Raw genomic sequence first — 17,614 nt, forward strand, 5'->3', positions numbered from 1 at the left:
AGATGATGGCTTATTTATCTTTGTAGCTTCGATCAAGGTATCGGACGCATACTACTCAGATGCTCCCCGTCGATGGAGTCATCCTACACCGTTCGAGGACTGCCGTTGGTTCCAGCTCCTCTGCAGGGCAGTCATGATCCGGGTGAACCCATCGCTGACCGCATGCCAAGTGTTGGAACCCGCACACATCCTCTGTACCACGTTGTCTGCTGTCGTGTCGAGATCTCGTACGTTGGGCGTAGCAATAGACATCCTCCTCTAGCAAAACCGAGATGGGCATGACGCCCGCCACTACGCAGGCGGCTTCGGACGACATGGTCCGGTATCCACTGATAACCCGCAGGTTTATCAGTCGCTTAATGCTGCCAAGTCTCTGCAGGTTACATTGGCTACCCAGGACATGCTTCCAGGCCGCTGCTACGTACCGAAAGATTGACGTGGTCACGCTTGCCAGTATCCTCCTTTTACTACTGCAGATAACCGAGGAGTTCGACATCATCCGTGTGAGTGCGCAAACTGATGCAGTCTATACCGATCTGTCCGCTGCATTCGACAAGGTGAACCATGAGATTGCTATCGGAAAAACTCGAACGCTTGGGATACTGTGGCACTCTACTTGGCTGGTTCCGCTGTAACGTAACTGGTCGTAAATTGATTATTCGAACGGGTGACACCTTTTCAAGGTAGTTCCCTGCCACCTCCGGTGTGCCCCAAGGTAGCCATCTAGGACCAATTATTTTCCTAATTTATTTCAACGTGTTGTCACTCCTCTACGTCCCCAAACTTTGCTATGCTGATGCCCTAAAACTGTTTTACTCTCTGTAATGTCAATTCAACCTCTTTGCTGATTGGTGCGACATTAACTGCCTGCCATTAAACCGCAGCAAATGTGCTTGTGCAGTCATCAGCTTTAATTGCGGAGTACACGTTAACGATCTTAGCGTAATTTTAGATCAACGCCTGGAATTCAAGGCACACACCAACTGCGTAGTTGACAAAGCATCTAGATATACATATCTGTTTCATTTTTAGAGTGGCGAAAGACTTCAAGGACGTGTATTGCCTAAAAAGCTTATACTGCAGCATTGTTCGTTTCATCCTTGAATACGCATCAGCTGTCTGGTGTCTCTACTACCAGAACGGTGTCAATCGGCTCGAGGCTTTTCAGCGGCGATTCTTGCGATACGCCTTTCGACACTTGAACTGGCAAAACCCTTTTCGCTTGCCTAGCAACCAAAATCGATGCCGCCTCATAGATATCGATACCCTTCAAGCCCGCAGACAAGCAACAGGTGGCTCATTCTTCGCCGTCCTCCTGATATCGTGAATCTGTCCCACGCTACTGGAGGCTTTTCCGCTTGATCATTTCTAACGGTCGCAAAAGTAAACTAAACATCAAAGCAAACATCGAAACCGCAACGGAATCAGTAAAGCGTGAAATGTCAAATTTAGTGACGGCTTTCTGGCAGTTAATTTCTGCATTATTTAGTATAAAGCTTCAACACAAATTTCAACAATCTAAAAACTCGATTAAATTACTCAGGGGAACAGCATTTTGTTGAGATTCTTGAAATTATTATACAAACCATCTCAGACCCGGAAAACCCTCGGATAACAAATTTGATGGTGTTACAAAGAAAACGCCTCCATTTTCATATATAAGATTTATGCCTAGGCTAAGATCAATAAGATCAAACATGGCCTTTCAAACGGATTTTAATTCAACTGATTTCTCAATTTTCACACCTGTTGGCAAAGTTTGAAGGTCACCTTCCATTTTCCCAGCAGGTGTGACCTGAAAAGTTGGGTTTCCTCTTTTCGCCATATTTTCACTAGAATGTTCTGTCCAGCCATCATTTTCATGTTCTCTAGCCCGGAAGTAAGTCTTATGAAATTTAAGAACTCAACTTTTTTTTTCTTTAAAAGACGCGTCGCATTGTCAAAATATTCTTATGTATGCGTTGAGACGAAAGAAAAAAAAGGCGGCAAAGTTTTCATTTCCCCCAAAACGAAGTTCAAAGTTCTTCATCTGTGCCTCGAAAAGATTTTCCCACTGCAGCTCGAAGTTCTTCAGCCGGAAGAAACTGACCAACTGCTATAAAATTCGCAAGCTGCTAAACTCAGTCTTTAGAGGGAAGAAAAATCCAAGAAAACGATTGTCATAAATCATGTCCGCCCCTCTGCAGTGGAACAACTTTCGAATGTCAGGTTTGGCAGAAGTTTTTTCATTGCTCCGGTTTTTTTCCTCTCTTCCTGACACTTTTGAGTTCATTGGATTTAAGGAGTTCATCAGTCAGCTTTCGAGCCTGAAGGATGTTGGACCTCGGAATAGATTTTCATGAACTTTTCTTACAGCAAATTGAAATTAATGGATTTAATAAAAATTTTAAGTTCTACAATTTAAACATTTGATCTATGAAGACACACCAAGAGAAAGTAGTGAAGGTTTTTTTATAGTATTTTTTTCAATTCAAATCCAAAGTTCAACTTAAGCCAAGCGATATCCAAATTTCAAGAAAATTTTTGGTTGATTTGTTTTTTTTTTTTTTTTTTGTTCCTATCGTTGTTAGATTGTCTTCAAGTCGTGCGGTTTGTGCCACCCCCCAAAAATTCACATCAACAGTGACGTGCAATGAAATATTTACGAGCGAACTGGATCGGCTGCATCCGGTTCCGTTTTTCCAACACAATGCGAATAGTGGTCTTCAAAGAGAGATTTTATTTAGAAAAATAAATAAATTCCCAAAAACAAAATTTTTTCATAAATTGTGCAAATTTTTGTCAAGAACTATCATTAGTAGGATATTGTTTCAAAAATAAGTTTTTCAATTTGGTAAACATGGATTCAAATCTGCGTCTCAATGTGCTTCAGCTGACCGAGTACCAAAATCTGTTCCAAGAATGCAAAAGTTGTGCCAAACTCTTCCCAGAGTGTGGTGCTATGCAAAATGCATCAATTTCCACGTGCTTACTCCCATCGGGGTTTCGGAAGGAGTTTTCCCCTCCCCGGGGGAAAAAAGAACACCTCAAAAATCGAATTGGAAAAACCGCCACCGAAATGGAGCAAAAGCAATTGCTTCTTCCGAAGAAATCACGATCTGCTCCACACCAACACCGGAAGACTGATTGTTTGTGCGGCGCAAAACTGCAGTCAGTGATGGGAATCGGTCAGCTTCCGGGTGAGAAATCTCCTTCAGTAAACGAATGTTGTTTTCAAGATGCAATTTCGGAAAATCACAGTTTAGCATTTCAAAGAAAACTTTGTGGTGGGAAACGTATGCGTGCTGTATTAACATCTTGGACCGGAGTGGATTTACATTTGCCAATAAATCAAGATTTGGAGTATTGCTAAGAGAATCATCTTGCAATTTAAGGGTGGAAACACCTTCATATTCAATATTGATTCCCACACTAGAAAGACCCTCCTTCTCAAATTTGTACCCAATAACACCTCTAGAATCGGTATGAAATTGCCTGTCAGGTTAAATAAGCTTATTGCAGAAATCGTGCGTTATTATACTTAAAATCCAGTGCAAAATATAATTTATGTCTTAGAAAATCTGAGATATTGCTAATTGACAAAAGGTTCGAAAACAGCTACCTTTAAAAATTCGTAAAAAAATATGTGTTTCGTATTTTGACAATCTAAATTTGCCAAAATGTGTTTCAATCCTCTTACCAAAATTCATTTAGTATGAGTATAACAATTTTGAAGGTCCATTGATTGGAAAGTTCGGTTTCCACGCCACTTTTTACAATTTTTGTGGTCATGATCGATTAAAAATTCATAAAATATATCCTTATGTGAAACGTATAGCTCCTTACTTTAGCTTTCTTGGACATTAAGTACATTTTTTTAGCATCCCTTAGCTGATCTACAATCTTTTTTTCGAAGCATGTTTTTTCGAATTTTTTTTCATTGGCTTTGAAAAACAGAAAACTGAAGTGTTGTATGTGAATACTGTCTGAAAATTATATTTGAGTTATTTAGTAAACTTTGTAAAAATCGATTGAGAAACAAGAGAAATTTAGCGGTTTTAAGCGAGGAATGTCAAATTTGCACCCTAGGGATTGTAACGAGCAAAATTTTCTGTGGCAGATTACGGTTAAAAATTGATCCTTTTATCAAGATAACAAAGTGTGCAAAATTTCACCCTGATAGGACTACTCTGAAGGCGTCCCTCAAACGCCTTTAAGTTGAAAAATTTATGAAAAAAGTAATAAATTCCATTGAAAAATCTTTATTTATACTGGCAATACTGTAAAAATCTTAAAATTTGATTGAAGTGAAGAATTTAAGCCCAGGAATAAATTTTTTGAAGACAAGAGGTAGTTATGTGCTTAGCGAAAAAAGCTATACACCTTTTTGTTTGTATTTTGCTATACATTTTTAATGGAGATAAACAGTTGCATTCAAAAAAGAATAAAATCACGTGAAGCTGCGCACCCACTTCCAACTTTGACAAGCTGCCATTTCTCTCTCGGATGATAGTTTTTCATGAAATTTTCACACAATCTAGTTCAACTATCCAAGTAAAGCTCAACAAAATTTGAAGTCTTTACAATGACGGGAAACTAAGATACAGCTTTACCCGTAAAAAAGGGAAATTTGGAATTGCTTCATCAAATTTGCTGTATCTTTGACAATTTTCATTGAAAAATCTCGAATTTTGGGAAGTGGGTGCGCAGTTTCACGCGATTTCATTATTTTTTGAACGCAATTGTATGTTAAATCAAAAATTAAACAAAAGTTTTTGCAACTTTTTACGCTTAATTTCTTTTATTCATCGAAAGACATTCTTTTGAACTTGAAGCTTTATTATGGAACAATCAGAATTGTTAAAAAGTGTTGCCTAGAGTGGTAAATTAATTAAAGAATTATCTCTTTTTTAATATTAAATTTCGAAAAAAAATGACTGATAAATGAATCGACTAAGGCCTAACTCAGCTTAACCACTACACACATTTTTATGACTGATAAGAAATGAAACCTGTACAAAATGCCTAATTTTTAAAACATTGATAGTGGTTTTGCGCGGTTGAGTTTTTTTTCTATTTTCACAACGATCTACAAACTCTACTTCTTGTGTATCTTTTTTTTAAGAATTTGTTCTATTTTCCCTGAATAAACTTAAAATCTGTGTCTATTATTGATTTTGTTTGAAAATATATGAAAAAGTAGAAGCAAAACGATTCCTGTAACTTTGTTACGAGCGTCAAAATTCTAAAAAATATTCTACAAAGTTATTTTTAGGGGAATCGCCTTGAAGTTTTTCGATTATGCTAAAATTTTGCTAGAATTGTGTTATCATTGATTGGATCAAGATTGAAGAGTGGAAGCTCTGTAGGTTTCAACGAAGTTGGGAAATAAGTGTCAACCTAAAGAGCACGTTTTATGAAACTTTTTGTTACTTCGCCTATCACCACTGGTTTTTAAAGATTATCCAAGAATCCCAGAAAAACAAAACAAAAAAAATAGATTTAAATATTCAAGAATTGATATTTATTTTTTTTTTGTAAATTCTTTATTTGAAACGGCTCATACCTCTAGGCTTTAAGGAGCCAAACTCGTTGTGCATTTTTACAATTGGTATGCTTAGCCTAACACTTGTTTAGAAGACAAAGAAGGATAGAAAGGGAAATATGAAAATAAAAAGAATTACAGCTGAAGATCAATAGCTTTTAGGAAAAGATATTTTTCAAACATGTAGTCCAAATCCATCACAGCTAACACATCCCTCACTGGAACGTCAGGTGGTTTTCCTCGGGCCCGAAGGGAATCTATGAAATTCGCTCTGGCGACAAGGTGGTCCTCACACGACCAAACAATATGCTCGATGTCTTGGTATCCTAGGCCGCAATCGCATAAATTGCTGCCAGCAATATTTATACGATAGAGTACCGCATTCAAGGAATAATGATTGGACATGAGACGGGAAAATAAACGAATAAAATCCCGACTCAGGTTCAATCTATCAAACCAGGGTTTAAGGCTTACCTATGGGATAATCGAGTGAAGCCACCGACCCAACTCATCCTCGTAATTGATATTTATTATCATTTTTAAAAAATTCTATGGCCACTTCTGTCAAAACTATAAATTTGACGGAATTTTTCAAACTAAAGCAGATTTTGAAAAATTTTATTCCTTAAAATTGAATATTAGTTTTGGACTAGAATATGGTGTCTTATTATGCACCATTTTGATACAACTTTGCTAATAATCCCGTGTGTTGTGTGTTGTCGTTTAAATTTCAACTTAAAACTCTGTGTATAGTGAGCTCAAGTTTTCACAATTTTCGTGAAAATGAGAAGCATTTTCCCAAAAACTGCAAAAATATAGTGCGCAATTTCGCAATTCGATTCGGAATTTTGGAAAAGAATGCAGTTTCGTGGACAAAAAAAATCTGGGCGGAAATCGTGAGAAGATTTTTTATAAGTAAATTTTCAGCTGAGAATTGAATTTTCTGCAGTAACGAAAAACTGCTTGTCCCCAAAAGATATTTAAAAATTAGTGTTGATAAATTCCTTTAAAGATTGCTTCGCCTCCGGTGGAATTTAGACTTAAATCATTCTCGGCCAAAAACACTTTTTACGACAATATAAAAGTTCACAAACTGGAATTTATTTTTAATTATAATTTTCGAAGCAATTTTACAAACTTTTAGTATTGAAACTCAAATCTTGACCATTAAAAACCGCTAACTCAGCTTTAGTATGGATATTTTTGAGAAATGAAACTAAACAAGTTTAGACCCTTCAATCCTCTAGATTCATTCATAAAATACCAATTCAACACATCAATATGACAGTTGTTTACTTTTGACGAGTCAACAAAATAAGCCAAAAACATCTTAAACTTTCAATTCTTTGATTCTCAAAAATTCGTTTATTTCAAAACAATTTTTATGCTTAAATATTTGAAATATTCTTCAAGTGTGCGACGATCATTAAATATTTAACTTTGCTTTGATCACATCCCTTCCCAAAGGGAATCCAGATCTTATTTACTTTCCCCACTAACAAACCTGTGACGACCGCGGAGATTTAGAGGTGTATTCGGTCTATAGCAACAATCCTTCCCTTTCCCCGATGAACCGTAAGGACGTGGCCGGCGCCGTTATTGACCATATAAGATAATGAACCTTCGAAATGTGTACACAGAAAATGGTAAGCTGATCCCAAGCCCCATTTATTTGGATCTATTTACAATTTTGATGTTTCTTGTCAATCACGGAGTAGCAACTACTGAAATGTACGTTTTATCCAAGCTCAAGCTCATTCTATAATGATTCTGCTGCGATGAATCATTCATTATTGTCAAAATTCGTACTTGTTCATCAGATTTATTCTTTTGTTCTACAAGTAAATTTCAATCACTGAAAAATACTGTTTCCATGTTATTTCAAGTTAATTTTAAAAGGTCGCGTTTTGTTTTTCTTAAAATATCCAGCATTTAAAAATAATAAAATGTTCTGATTGATAAGTAGTTAATCGAATTCGTAAATCGAAAAAAATATCAGATTTTTTTAAAGGTAGCAAAAATTTTAACATTACTTTGTACATGCAATGAAGCTCAAAAAGAGGCAAGGAGAAGAAAGAATTGAAGAATTTTCAAAATGGTATTAATCACGAAAAACAGTTTGAGAAGTTTTTGTCGGCATACTATGAAAAATATATTGAATTCAAAATATTGTTTTTTTTTTCGACCTTAAAAGCCTTTTGATAATTCTTTGATTTAACAGGGATCACTGTTAGGGAAAAAAGCTTATTTGATAGGGATGAAATGTGGATGGTAATAATTTTCTTTCAATACTTAACTCAATATATATTTATTTAACGTTTATCGAATGCCTCGTAGAAGTAGGAGTTTCCTTATGAAATGTCTAGGAGCATAGAAGGTGTAGGAAAATACGATCGCACCATTGACCAAAATGGATCGTGATCTTTACCTTTTTCTAACTAACATAACCCCTTCCTTTGATACTGAAATATAGATTCGCAGACGTACAGACGGTTTCCATAGTTGGTGATACTAACTTATTTCTGGTTCTGACTATTTCAAAATTATTTTTGGAGCATGAAGATGCTAGTTGAACCTAAAGAGTATCAAACTAACATTCCTTCCTTTTTCCCCATTGACTACTAGGACGTGGCCGGCGCCGTTATTAATCATTTTAAAAAACGAAGAGCATGAGTTTTGTACGCTTTTTAACAGTGTAAAAAAACAATTCAAAAATTTTTTAAATATTTTTTTTAAATCACTGATCCACTTTCCCCAATATAGCAAGTCATTTTGACATCTGCAAATAAAATTAAAGATTTTTGTTTACTTTTCACCATCCTGTAAATTACGGGAATTTGAAAGAATTTTCAAAAGAGTTGAAGCAAAATTCATGTAGTTTTGCAGTCTTCAACACATTTTATTTCAAGTTTTTCTGACAATAGTCTGAAATACTCGAAATGATAGTTTTCAAAAGTCAAAAAAATTTAGAAGTTCCAAATTAGAACTTAGGTTTTTTAAATAATTGTGTCTCTGATATTTCAATATCTAGGCTAAAGGTTACTGTTTGATTGAATGGATGAGAATAAACAAACTCAGAATCAGTTTTTGTCTTTCATGTAGGTTTTTTGGTTCATTAGTTATCAATGGTTGGTTTCACTCAAATTTGATTTATTTTTAAACTTATAATCGCCATACCACAAAAAAAAATAGAAGATAGACGATTCTGACAAAAGATCCGATTTTTGGATGCCAAAATTTTCCAAATCAGTCAATAATGCTGTTTTTCGGAGTTGGTTATTAATACGTACAAAAAAGGTTTTTAATGTAAAAAACTAATCTTTTTCATCTATATGTTTTGTTGAAATTTTCTAACAATTTACCAAATTTTATAGTTCTAACATATAGATTTTTAGATTTTTTTAAAAATATGTTTAACTTTTTTCAATTTTGAATGTTTGTGCTCTGAAAACTTAATCTTCGTTGATCACTGGCACTATATATTTCTTTTTAAATTTTATCAAATTAAATTCAATCATTGCCGATGATCGTGGCCTAGAGGATAGCGTTCAAGTCTTCTAAGCCTGAGATCATGAGATCAAATCTCGGTCACGGCATACATAGTACTCTTTCTGTGGCTTGGTGGTTTTAACATTAGAAAGATGTTAGCCTTGAATAATATACGCCTTAGAGTTAAGTAAAAATAAATTAGATTACTTCATAGAAACATGAAATTTTACTGAAATCCTATATGTGTGGGTATTCATATTTAAAAAAAACACGTTTTTGAAACAAATTCTATTGAGTTAATCATTGATAATAATATTTTTTCCGAGTCGAGAACTCACACATCAATTCGGGATTTTATTTTTTGTTTCTCTGAATAAAATTTAAAATGAAGAAAAGTAATGTCAACTCAGATGATAATATATTAAAAATTGATATAATTTTGCTAACATGGTTTAGCGTGATGCAGGGCCGTAGGAAGAACGAACTCATAGAGAAGTTTTGTTAACATTTTTTTTTCCATAATAGTTTCGCTTGAACAATGCATACATGATGAGTAGTAAAAAAAAATTAAGTTTCTATATAATTATTCAGGTTGGAGTCATTTAACATTAATAGTAAGAAAATTATTTTAATTTCTAACTTTCGAAAATAAGTCCTAGAAGTTGTCAATTTTTTTTCAAGAAGGTTTAAAAAAAGGTATCGTTTTAAAAAGTTTATTTTAAAGAAACACTTTTTAAATTTTCTTGAATAAGTAAGAAAGCTAGTTCTTTTTAATCACAAGCATGGCCATTTGAGGCAGCGGTAAAAAAAAAACAAATATTTAGGAATAAAAGTAAGAGATAAGAATTGCGGTTGAAATCAGATTTATTTTCTATTTACTCTTGTGATTAACTCGAGTGATTAAAATTAAAGATTTGAGTTTGAAAATTAGTTTGAGAAAAATAATCAAAAAAACCAGTAAAATTTGTGTTCAGTGGAATTTCTTTAAAAAAAATCTGGTTTTCTCTAAAATAAAAAAAAATATTTTCTCTATGTGATTTTTTCTGGTTTGTGTTTCAAACTAACTCTGGTTGAAAATAAAGTTTTATCCTTGAATCCTTGGATTCTTGAATAAAATTATCACATTGATTTTTAAATCTTGATTATAAAACTCAATTTCGAGCTGAATCTGAATCTTTAATTTTGATCCCAAATCAGAATACTGCCTTTGGAACCTGAGTTCGAAATCAGAATTCCAGTGATAAGTTCCAGATAATAATTCTAACTAATTATGGACCAAAAAGGGAAATTTAGATGGATTTTTCAACCAGAAACTCATATTTGAATTCTGATTTGTCGGTTATCAATGTAAAATTCTTTCTTCAGTTCTGCATTCGAATTTCAATCCGTGAATCTGAAGGAAAATTGCGAATGATAAATCCTTTTCATATTTCTAAATTCTGCATCACCATGAACCTACCTTTAGATCCAATTCTGCAAAAGAATCAAAAGTCAAAATTTCAAATCTTAAAAATGGTTTGTAATTTCAAATATTTACTTTTCATATTCCGAAAGGATAAGATTCGAATCAGGGTTTTTCTCAATGATGATCCAAACTGTAATTCAAACATTTTAGGCGCAAAATACATAATCTTGATTACTGAAATTAAATTTTGTTTTATTCTGCAAATAAAGTGCAAAACTTTGGGTAAAATCTGGGTGATTTGGCATACTTAGTCTTATCTTATTTGAATTCGATATTCGGGACAAAATTTCAATCAATAATTTAGAAATTTTTTGAAAAACTGTAGAAGAATTATTAACCTGGGATAAGATTTTAAGGTGCTGAGTCGAGATTGTTGCTCTTGATTCATTTTAGTCGTTTATCAAAATTTGATTTGGAATTTGGATTTTTTCGTTTAGAGAAGAACATTTTGCTTGGCATTTTTGGACCCTCATGGGGGAGTTTAACTGTTAAGTTGTGTTTTGAACACCAAACGTCCAACTTATTAAAGATTTTAAAAACTAATTTTGTTTTCGACTGTTTCGATTATGATTCAATCCATATGTTTTGAATACAACTATTATTTTTATAAAATTTGATTTATTTTCTGCATATTATTCATCTCAAATCTACAAATGGATTTATAGAATATTTGTTTGTTATAAATTTAATATATCAATCTGAAGAACTCGTGCCATGAAGATTTGAAAAGTATTCCAAAATCAGATACGTCTGTGGACTAGATTTAGAATTAACATCAACATATTGAAAATAAAAAGTTCATATTAAAAATCTGGAACAAAGAACAGAATTCAAATTCCTTGAAAATATATTTTGACACCGTAAACCTTTTTTATACATCACAAAATTTCAAATATTTCATAATAATCACATCAAGACCGAGGGTAGTGAAATAAGCAGAGAATATTCAGATTCAGACTTGAGAACTTGAAGACAGAGATTAAATAAAAATTTGAAATTAGGAACGAAACCTAATAAAATAATTAATAACTGGAAAATTCAATTGTGCCAAAAATCTAGAGTTCAGGAAAGAGATCAAGGTAAGTAAAGTGACACCAAATCAAGAAAAATCACATTCTGACCTAATTAAAATTTAAAAAAAACCAAAAACAAACCATTATTTTCTCTTTGGAGAAGGAAACAAACTCCAGAAGAAATATCGAAATAACGTGACGAAACAAATCAAGAAATAAATTAGAACAAATATGAATTTAAAAAATAGGAAAAATGATTCATTTAACCCTTAAATGCTTAATTTTGTTTTAACAACAATAATTAGAAAATTTTGAGTTATGTATGTACAAAAAATATTTTTGCGATTAAAACAATATCCAAGATTAATTATTAACTTTGGGCCATAACTCTCATAAGACTCAAAATAATGGCACTAATCCTGTTGAGGCATGTTATTCGACTTGAAATGGTATTATTTCTCTGACTCAATTTTTGCTATTCTCGTTTTGAAAAAAAATCATGCATTAAAGGGTTAAGAGATTCCTTTAAAAAAACATGAATGACTACAAAAAATTGCGTAGAATATAAAATAAAATTTACTCTTTCAATTTAGACGTTAGAAACCAAAGCAAATTTGTAAAAAAAAAGCGAGAATCAAAATGGGTTACAAATTAGAAAAAAAATACAACAAACATTGAGGACGAACAAATTTAAATCCTAAGTCAAGATTTACTATTTTGAATTTAAAAAACCAAAATCTCAATTTTTCGGTACCTAACAAATTTTCATTACAAAACTCAGTGTTTCGTAAAAGGTTCACAAACAAATTTACCGAAAAAACACCAATATCAACACATTTCTACAATTCAAAGAAAGAAATCCAAAAACAATATTGATTTACAAAATTTATATTTTCGAAATACGTACAAAATTATAAAAATATCTGTGAAATCTGTGAATCTTCCCCTATTGACACAGATTGAGTGACGACAATTTGATTATTAAAAATTCTGCAAAATTATTGATTTTTCTGCAATTTCGGCAGCGTTGTTCTTAACTGAAAAAATACTGAAACTTTGAAGTAAAACTTTGCTTGGAAATAACTTTTTTTTTTTCGTGCAATATTTTTGTCAGAATTAAAGCTGTGATAAAAAAAAATACTTCAGTCAGGAAACCTATAGGCAAGGCTGGATTAAGGGGGGCAATTGCCACGGGCCTCCCAACTCAGGGAGCCCCCCGAGGGAAAAAAAAGTTTTAACATTACTTTAATCATACTACTTTAATTTCTACAAATCTATGGAAAGAAATCAAAACTAGAAAATCGGAATGAAAACTTGAAACAAAACAACAAGAGGCCCCCTAGAGTAAGAAGTGAAGCAGTTCTCCCGCGTTTTGCGGGCTGAGAATATCAAAATTTTGGTATTGAATTTCAATATTTTCAACTCAAAATCTGGACAAAAATATTGTAAACCCAATTCGAAAAAAATAAAGACGCATTTGAGGCAAAGCACCTCCAATTTTCATTTTTTTTTATCGAAACATGTTAGCTCACAGTGCTAAAAGAGAACAGAGAAGCCTAATGATAAAAATTTCAGAATATTACCCGGCAGTATCCGGGTTAATACCCGGATTATAAACTTTCCCTTTTCAATCATTATTATTGAACTTTCCGTTGGTTTATAAATTCCAAACCGTTTTACCTTCCTATTTTTGAAAATATTGAATTTCCATCCCAAATTCTGCCTTAGACTTATTGGAACCTTTTTAAACTGATTTAACCCAAAATTTTATCAGCAACTGAGATAAATATCCTGAATTCAGTATATAAATTTCCAAATAATCATTCTCAAATTATTCTAAAAACGATCTAATAATTGAGTTGCCAATATCAATGATTGATTTTCTTAACATGAATATTTCTATGTTTTTGATCTTTTCTTTATCCAGATTCAATTCATTGAGATTTTCAAATCTTGTGGTGTTTCTTCAGTTACTGAAGTTCAGTTTCATGGTTTTTCTGAATTTTGAAAATTCACGATTTTTGTTAAGATAATAAACTCATTTCGATTCCTTTTTTCAATGATAACTGATTCTGTGATTTAAACATTTAATCTCTATTCCGATTTTACCCCGTGAGCTTTGAGGGCATCCATTTAAATTTTAGTCATGTTTAGAATAACAATTTGATAACCATTTTTTTATCTGATGAGAATCATATTTATAAACATATTCATAATCATTTTTTTTGTGTTTCAAAGATATAAAATTGAAGTTCACATGTGGTGAAGTATCTGCTTTTGAAACTTTGATTTTTTTTTTCAAACTTAATTCAAATTTTTTTCTCAAAACTTGATTTAAGATTATGATTTAGATTTAAGACACTGAATCGTGGTTTGGAATATAACCTGATTTTTATTCTTCAATTCTTAAACTCTTATATCTGTTTCTCTATGGAATTTGAGTTTAATTATTTTGTTAATTTTTTTTGAATTTTGTTTTCTATGTTTTAAATCTTCATTATACTTCCCAATTGTCATGAGGTAAATATTTCCCGATGAAACAAAAATGAGAAATAAATTTTGCATTTTGCAGCTCATATTAAAGCATTCATTATTTTTAAATTTCTAAACTCTTCTGCGTTTTTTGCACGTGATTCATTAGCAATTTTTATTTGAAGGTACCAAAAACTATCAGACAACATGACTATTAGAAGACAGTATACAGAACTCATCTTCAGTTCTTTTACACGTTTTAAATGTTTTGTATTCTCTGCCCCCCCCCCCCCCTCCCATTGGCTTAATCCGGCCCTGCTTATAGGTGAACAAAATAAAAAAAAAATCTTCCAATTAATTCACCTTAAATTAAGATACATATGTGATTCAAATTTTCGATAAGAATTCCGATTTTCAAAACTGAACATTTGAAATCGAATTTTCACAACAAAAAAAAAGGCATTAATATATGAAACATTTGGTTTCAAAGTCTTCAAAATTTCAAAAATGTTATTCAAATTCCTTTTGAAATATTTAAATTCTCGGATGTTTGGGCAACGGCTATTAAGTATTAACATTACAAAACTTATGATCAGAAAATCATTGACCAAAATTTCCGTTATTTTCTTTGATTTCATTCAACAATTTAATAGCCTTCAGAAAATACATACACTCTCTGGAGCCACCATTGAAAGGCTTCTGAAAAGAAAAAAATCGCCAATGTAAGTAGTTTTTCTGTATCATTCATTATTCAAAATAGGAATCAACAGGTTTTTCTAAATGAAAACTGATATCACTTAAATTTTTTATTCATAAATATTCTTCATTTTCAAGTTAATATCATACAATATTAAACAATGGATTGAGAGAATTCATTTTCCAAACAGAAAACCTCTCTCTAATGTCTATTCTTTTCTTCGCATTACATGACAAAACCCACGCCCTTCCAAGATTTTTTCCCCGGGTGATCAAGATTGATGATGTCCGTATCAAATTTCATTTATTACAATCTTGTAAACTCACAACAGCAACAAAAGCTTCCCATTCAATAAGAGAGAAAAGAAAAGAAAAACCGAGTCCAGCACAACAGACTTCCAATTGAACCATCTTTGAGCACCATCAACACTCCAGCAAACCAGTAATTGAAACACTTGTTTCGGAATTTTCTCCGATTTTTTTAAAGAAAAAGAGAATGATCCACCATTCACACCTTTTTTTATTCTTTTTTATTTTTGGTGTCTGTAGCTCACCTTTTGTAAAACTTTCCCCACGCTCTCAAACGGATTTCACTGAAGTTGTTTTCTACAGATGATGACGACGATGATGATCAATCCATGTTTGGATGCAAGAGGAAAAAATGAGCGATGAGGTTTTTCGTTTAACTTTTTTTTCCTCTTTGCTTCGCTGTCTTCACCACTTGCTTCAAGCTTATTTTCACAAACTCAGCCAATAATTCATATTTTTTTCCAGGCGAACAATCACTGCAGGGTTGGAAATCGTTTTTCAAAACTGGTGAAATCCTCCGTCGGGTTTTCCCTTCTGTTTCCGCTACTTCTGTCCGATTCGTTTGGATCAGACTTGTTCCGAGGGAGAAACAATGGAACCGGAAATGGTACCTCCTCTTCCTAAAAAGTTGGACACCCCCAGCAGCAGCACGAAAAACGACCCACAATAGAAGCACCACTTTTCCATTATGAAGTAATAATCATCAACACGATTTTTCCCGGTCGCTGTCGAGTGAAACATAAAACATTACCATCATCTTCCTTCGTCGTTTTTTTTTTTCTTACAAAAGCTGAAGCAGCACTGTTGTTATTTTTCTTTCTCCTAACAATTCGGTACACCGTTATCAATTCACCTCTTCGGAGAAAAAAGAAGGAAAAAGACAAGCTCTCTTGATAAACTCTGGCTTTGGATTTTCACAACCTCACTTCACGATCCCAGGAATAAGAAAAAAAAATGCTGGAAAAATAACATCAAGCTGACAGTGAAAAATGCACCTCACTTAGTTTTCTTTTACTCTCACTCACTGACGCTCTACTGTGTTGTAGCCTTACAACTTATCCTCGGAACTTATCCTTACAACTTAGCAAGCCATAAACTTGAAGTTGTTGTATTGTTTTATGATCACTTCATCATCCTGCTTCCCATCTGCCAGTTAATGATTGTTGAACTTCTCAAAAAACGAACACTCTCTGGAGCCACCACTAAGACTTTTGAAAGGTCTCGATAAACCATCCGAATCGAAAAACCAACCAATAAATCATAACACTAGTCTTAATAAGAAACCAAATCTCATCAACAAACCGACGACGACCGACGACCGAAAAGCCCGAATTAGATCTCAACGGCTGCAAGTAACGAAACTGACTGACTGGAAATGGTTCCTTGAAGCCGGAAAAATCTCACTTAGAGGTCCCAGGATTATCGGATTCGACCAACCAACCGAGCAAAACGACGAACCGACCGACCGACGCTGTTGTTTCCAGACCCCACAGATTAGAACTGCTGGCTACTGGTTACTGGTTGCTGATTTTTCGTCGAACGCCTGCAAGGTAGGCCAACCAGACCAACTGGTTGGCGAAAAACGAGAAAGCCGAAGGGACCAACATTCGGGTGACGTTCGAGTGTTCTGCTCGGGTCTGCTTCGGGGGTTTGTTTTGGTTTGAGTTTCCGTTACGCGAGAGAGTAACTGGACCACGTTGTGCTGTTACCGGTTTGTTGCTGGCGTTTGCGATAAGGCAAGTCGATCAACAAGTGGTTTGGGAGAGGAGTTGATGAGAAGGCGTCCTGGGTAGGGATGGTCAATGTTGTTTAAAGGAATCTATTCAAAGGTGCAATGGGGGTTTAAACTTGAGCCACGTTTCGAAATTTAAAAGGAAATTCAGCACTAAAGTTACAATAGACGGAGTCAATTTTGATAATTTGTATTTAAAAAAATTTTTATTTTGGTGCCAAACACATCCGTATTTTTTTAAAAGAATTTTGTACTTATCGATTTGATGATCTCAAATTTTAAGTTTGCATGGAAAAGAAAAATCTAAACGATTCTGCTTTCTACTTGCTTGTAACAAATTATAAATTCTTAAAAAAAAATGTACTGAAAAAATATGTCTAAGACCATAACTTCATTTCTTTTATGGCAGAAAAGCTGACAGCTTGTGGACAGGGGAATGTTCTTTGGTATTGAAATGAAGACATTCAAATTAACGAAACTGGTTTTACCGAACAATGTATTTCATTAAAAGTCGCCTCATTTTGTCTACCCCTGATTTTGTTAACTTTTTTTATCCGATTTTATCACTACTTTTTAGTTAATGTTAAACCTACTTCTTTTGGGATGATTATTAATTTATATCGCGTCAATTGACAACATTGTTATACAACATGATAACATCGATAGCGACTTATGAATGACACAAAAAAAGATTTCCAATTTTATACAAGTATTTTTATTCAGATTTGAACATTAATTAAGTTTGTAAATTCAATCATAATAATAAATATAACGACACAATAAATCATCGATATAATTAACAAGCTTGTTTTTTGACCCTTGGAGCGAAAAGTTCATAATTGCAAAATAACTCATTTCGAGAAAACACATGAAAGCTTGTGTTATTCCAATTTCCATATATTTTTTGAAAATTT

The 17,614-nt window shown here is 33.3% G+C and overlaps 1 protein-coding gene across 1 annotated transcript in view; it reads right to left on the reverse strand.

Moving 5' to 3' along the window:
• The window catches only part of LOC129759566 (uncharacterized), a 230,524-nt gene extending 214,055 nt beyond the window's left edge, over positions 1-16,469 (reverse strand). The window contains exon 1 of the mRNA XM_055757042.1: positions 15,214-16,469. The gene's annotated coding sequence lies outside the window, so the exon portion shown is untranslated. The remainder of the gene's footprint in view (positions 1-15,213) is intronic.
• Between the last annotated feature and the right edge of the window lie 1,145 nt (positions 16,470-17,614).

Source organism: Uranotaenia lowii, chromosome 1, assembly GCF_029784155.1.
Source record: "Uranotaenia lowii strain MFRU-FL chromosome 1, ASM2978415v1, whole genome shotgun sequence".
Classification (NCBI taxonomy): Eukaryota; Metazoa; Arthropoda; class Insecta; order Diptera; family Culicidae; genus Uranotaenia; species Uranotaenia lowii.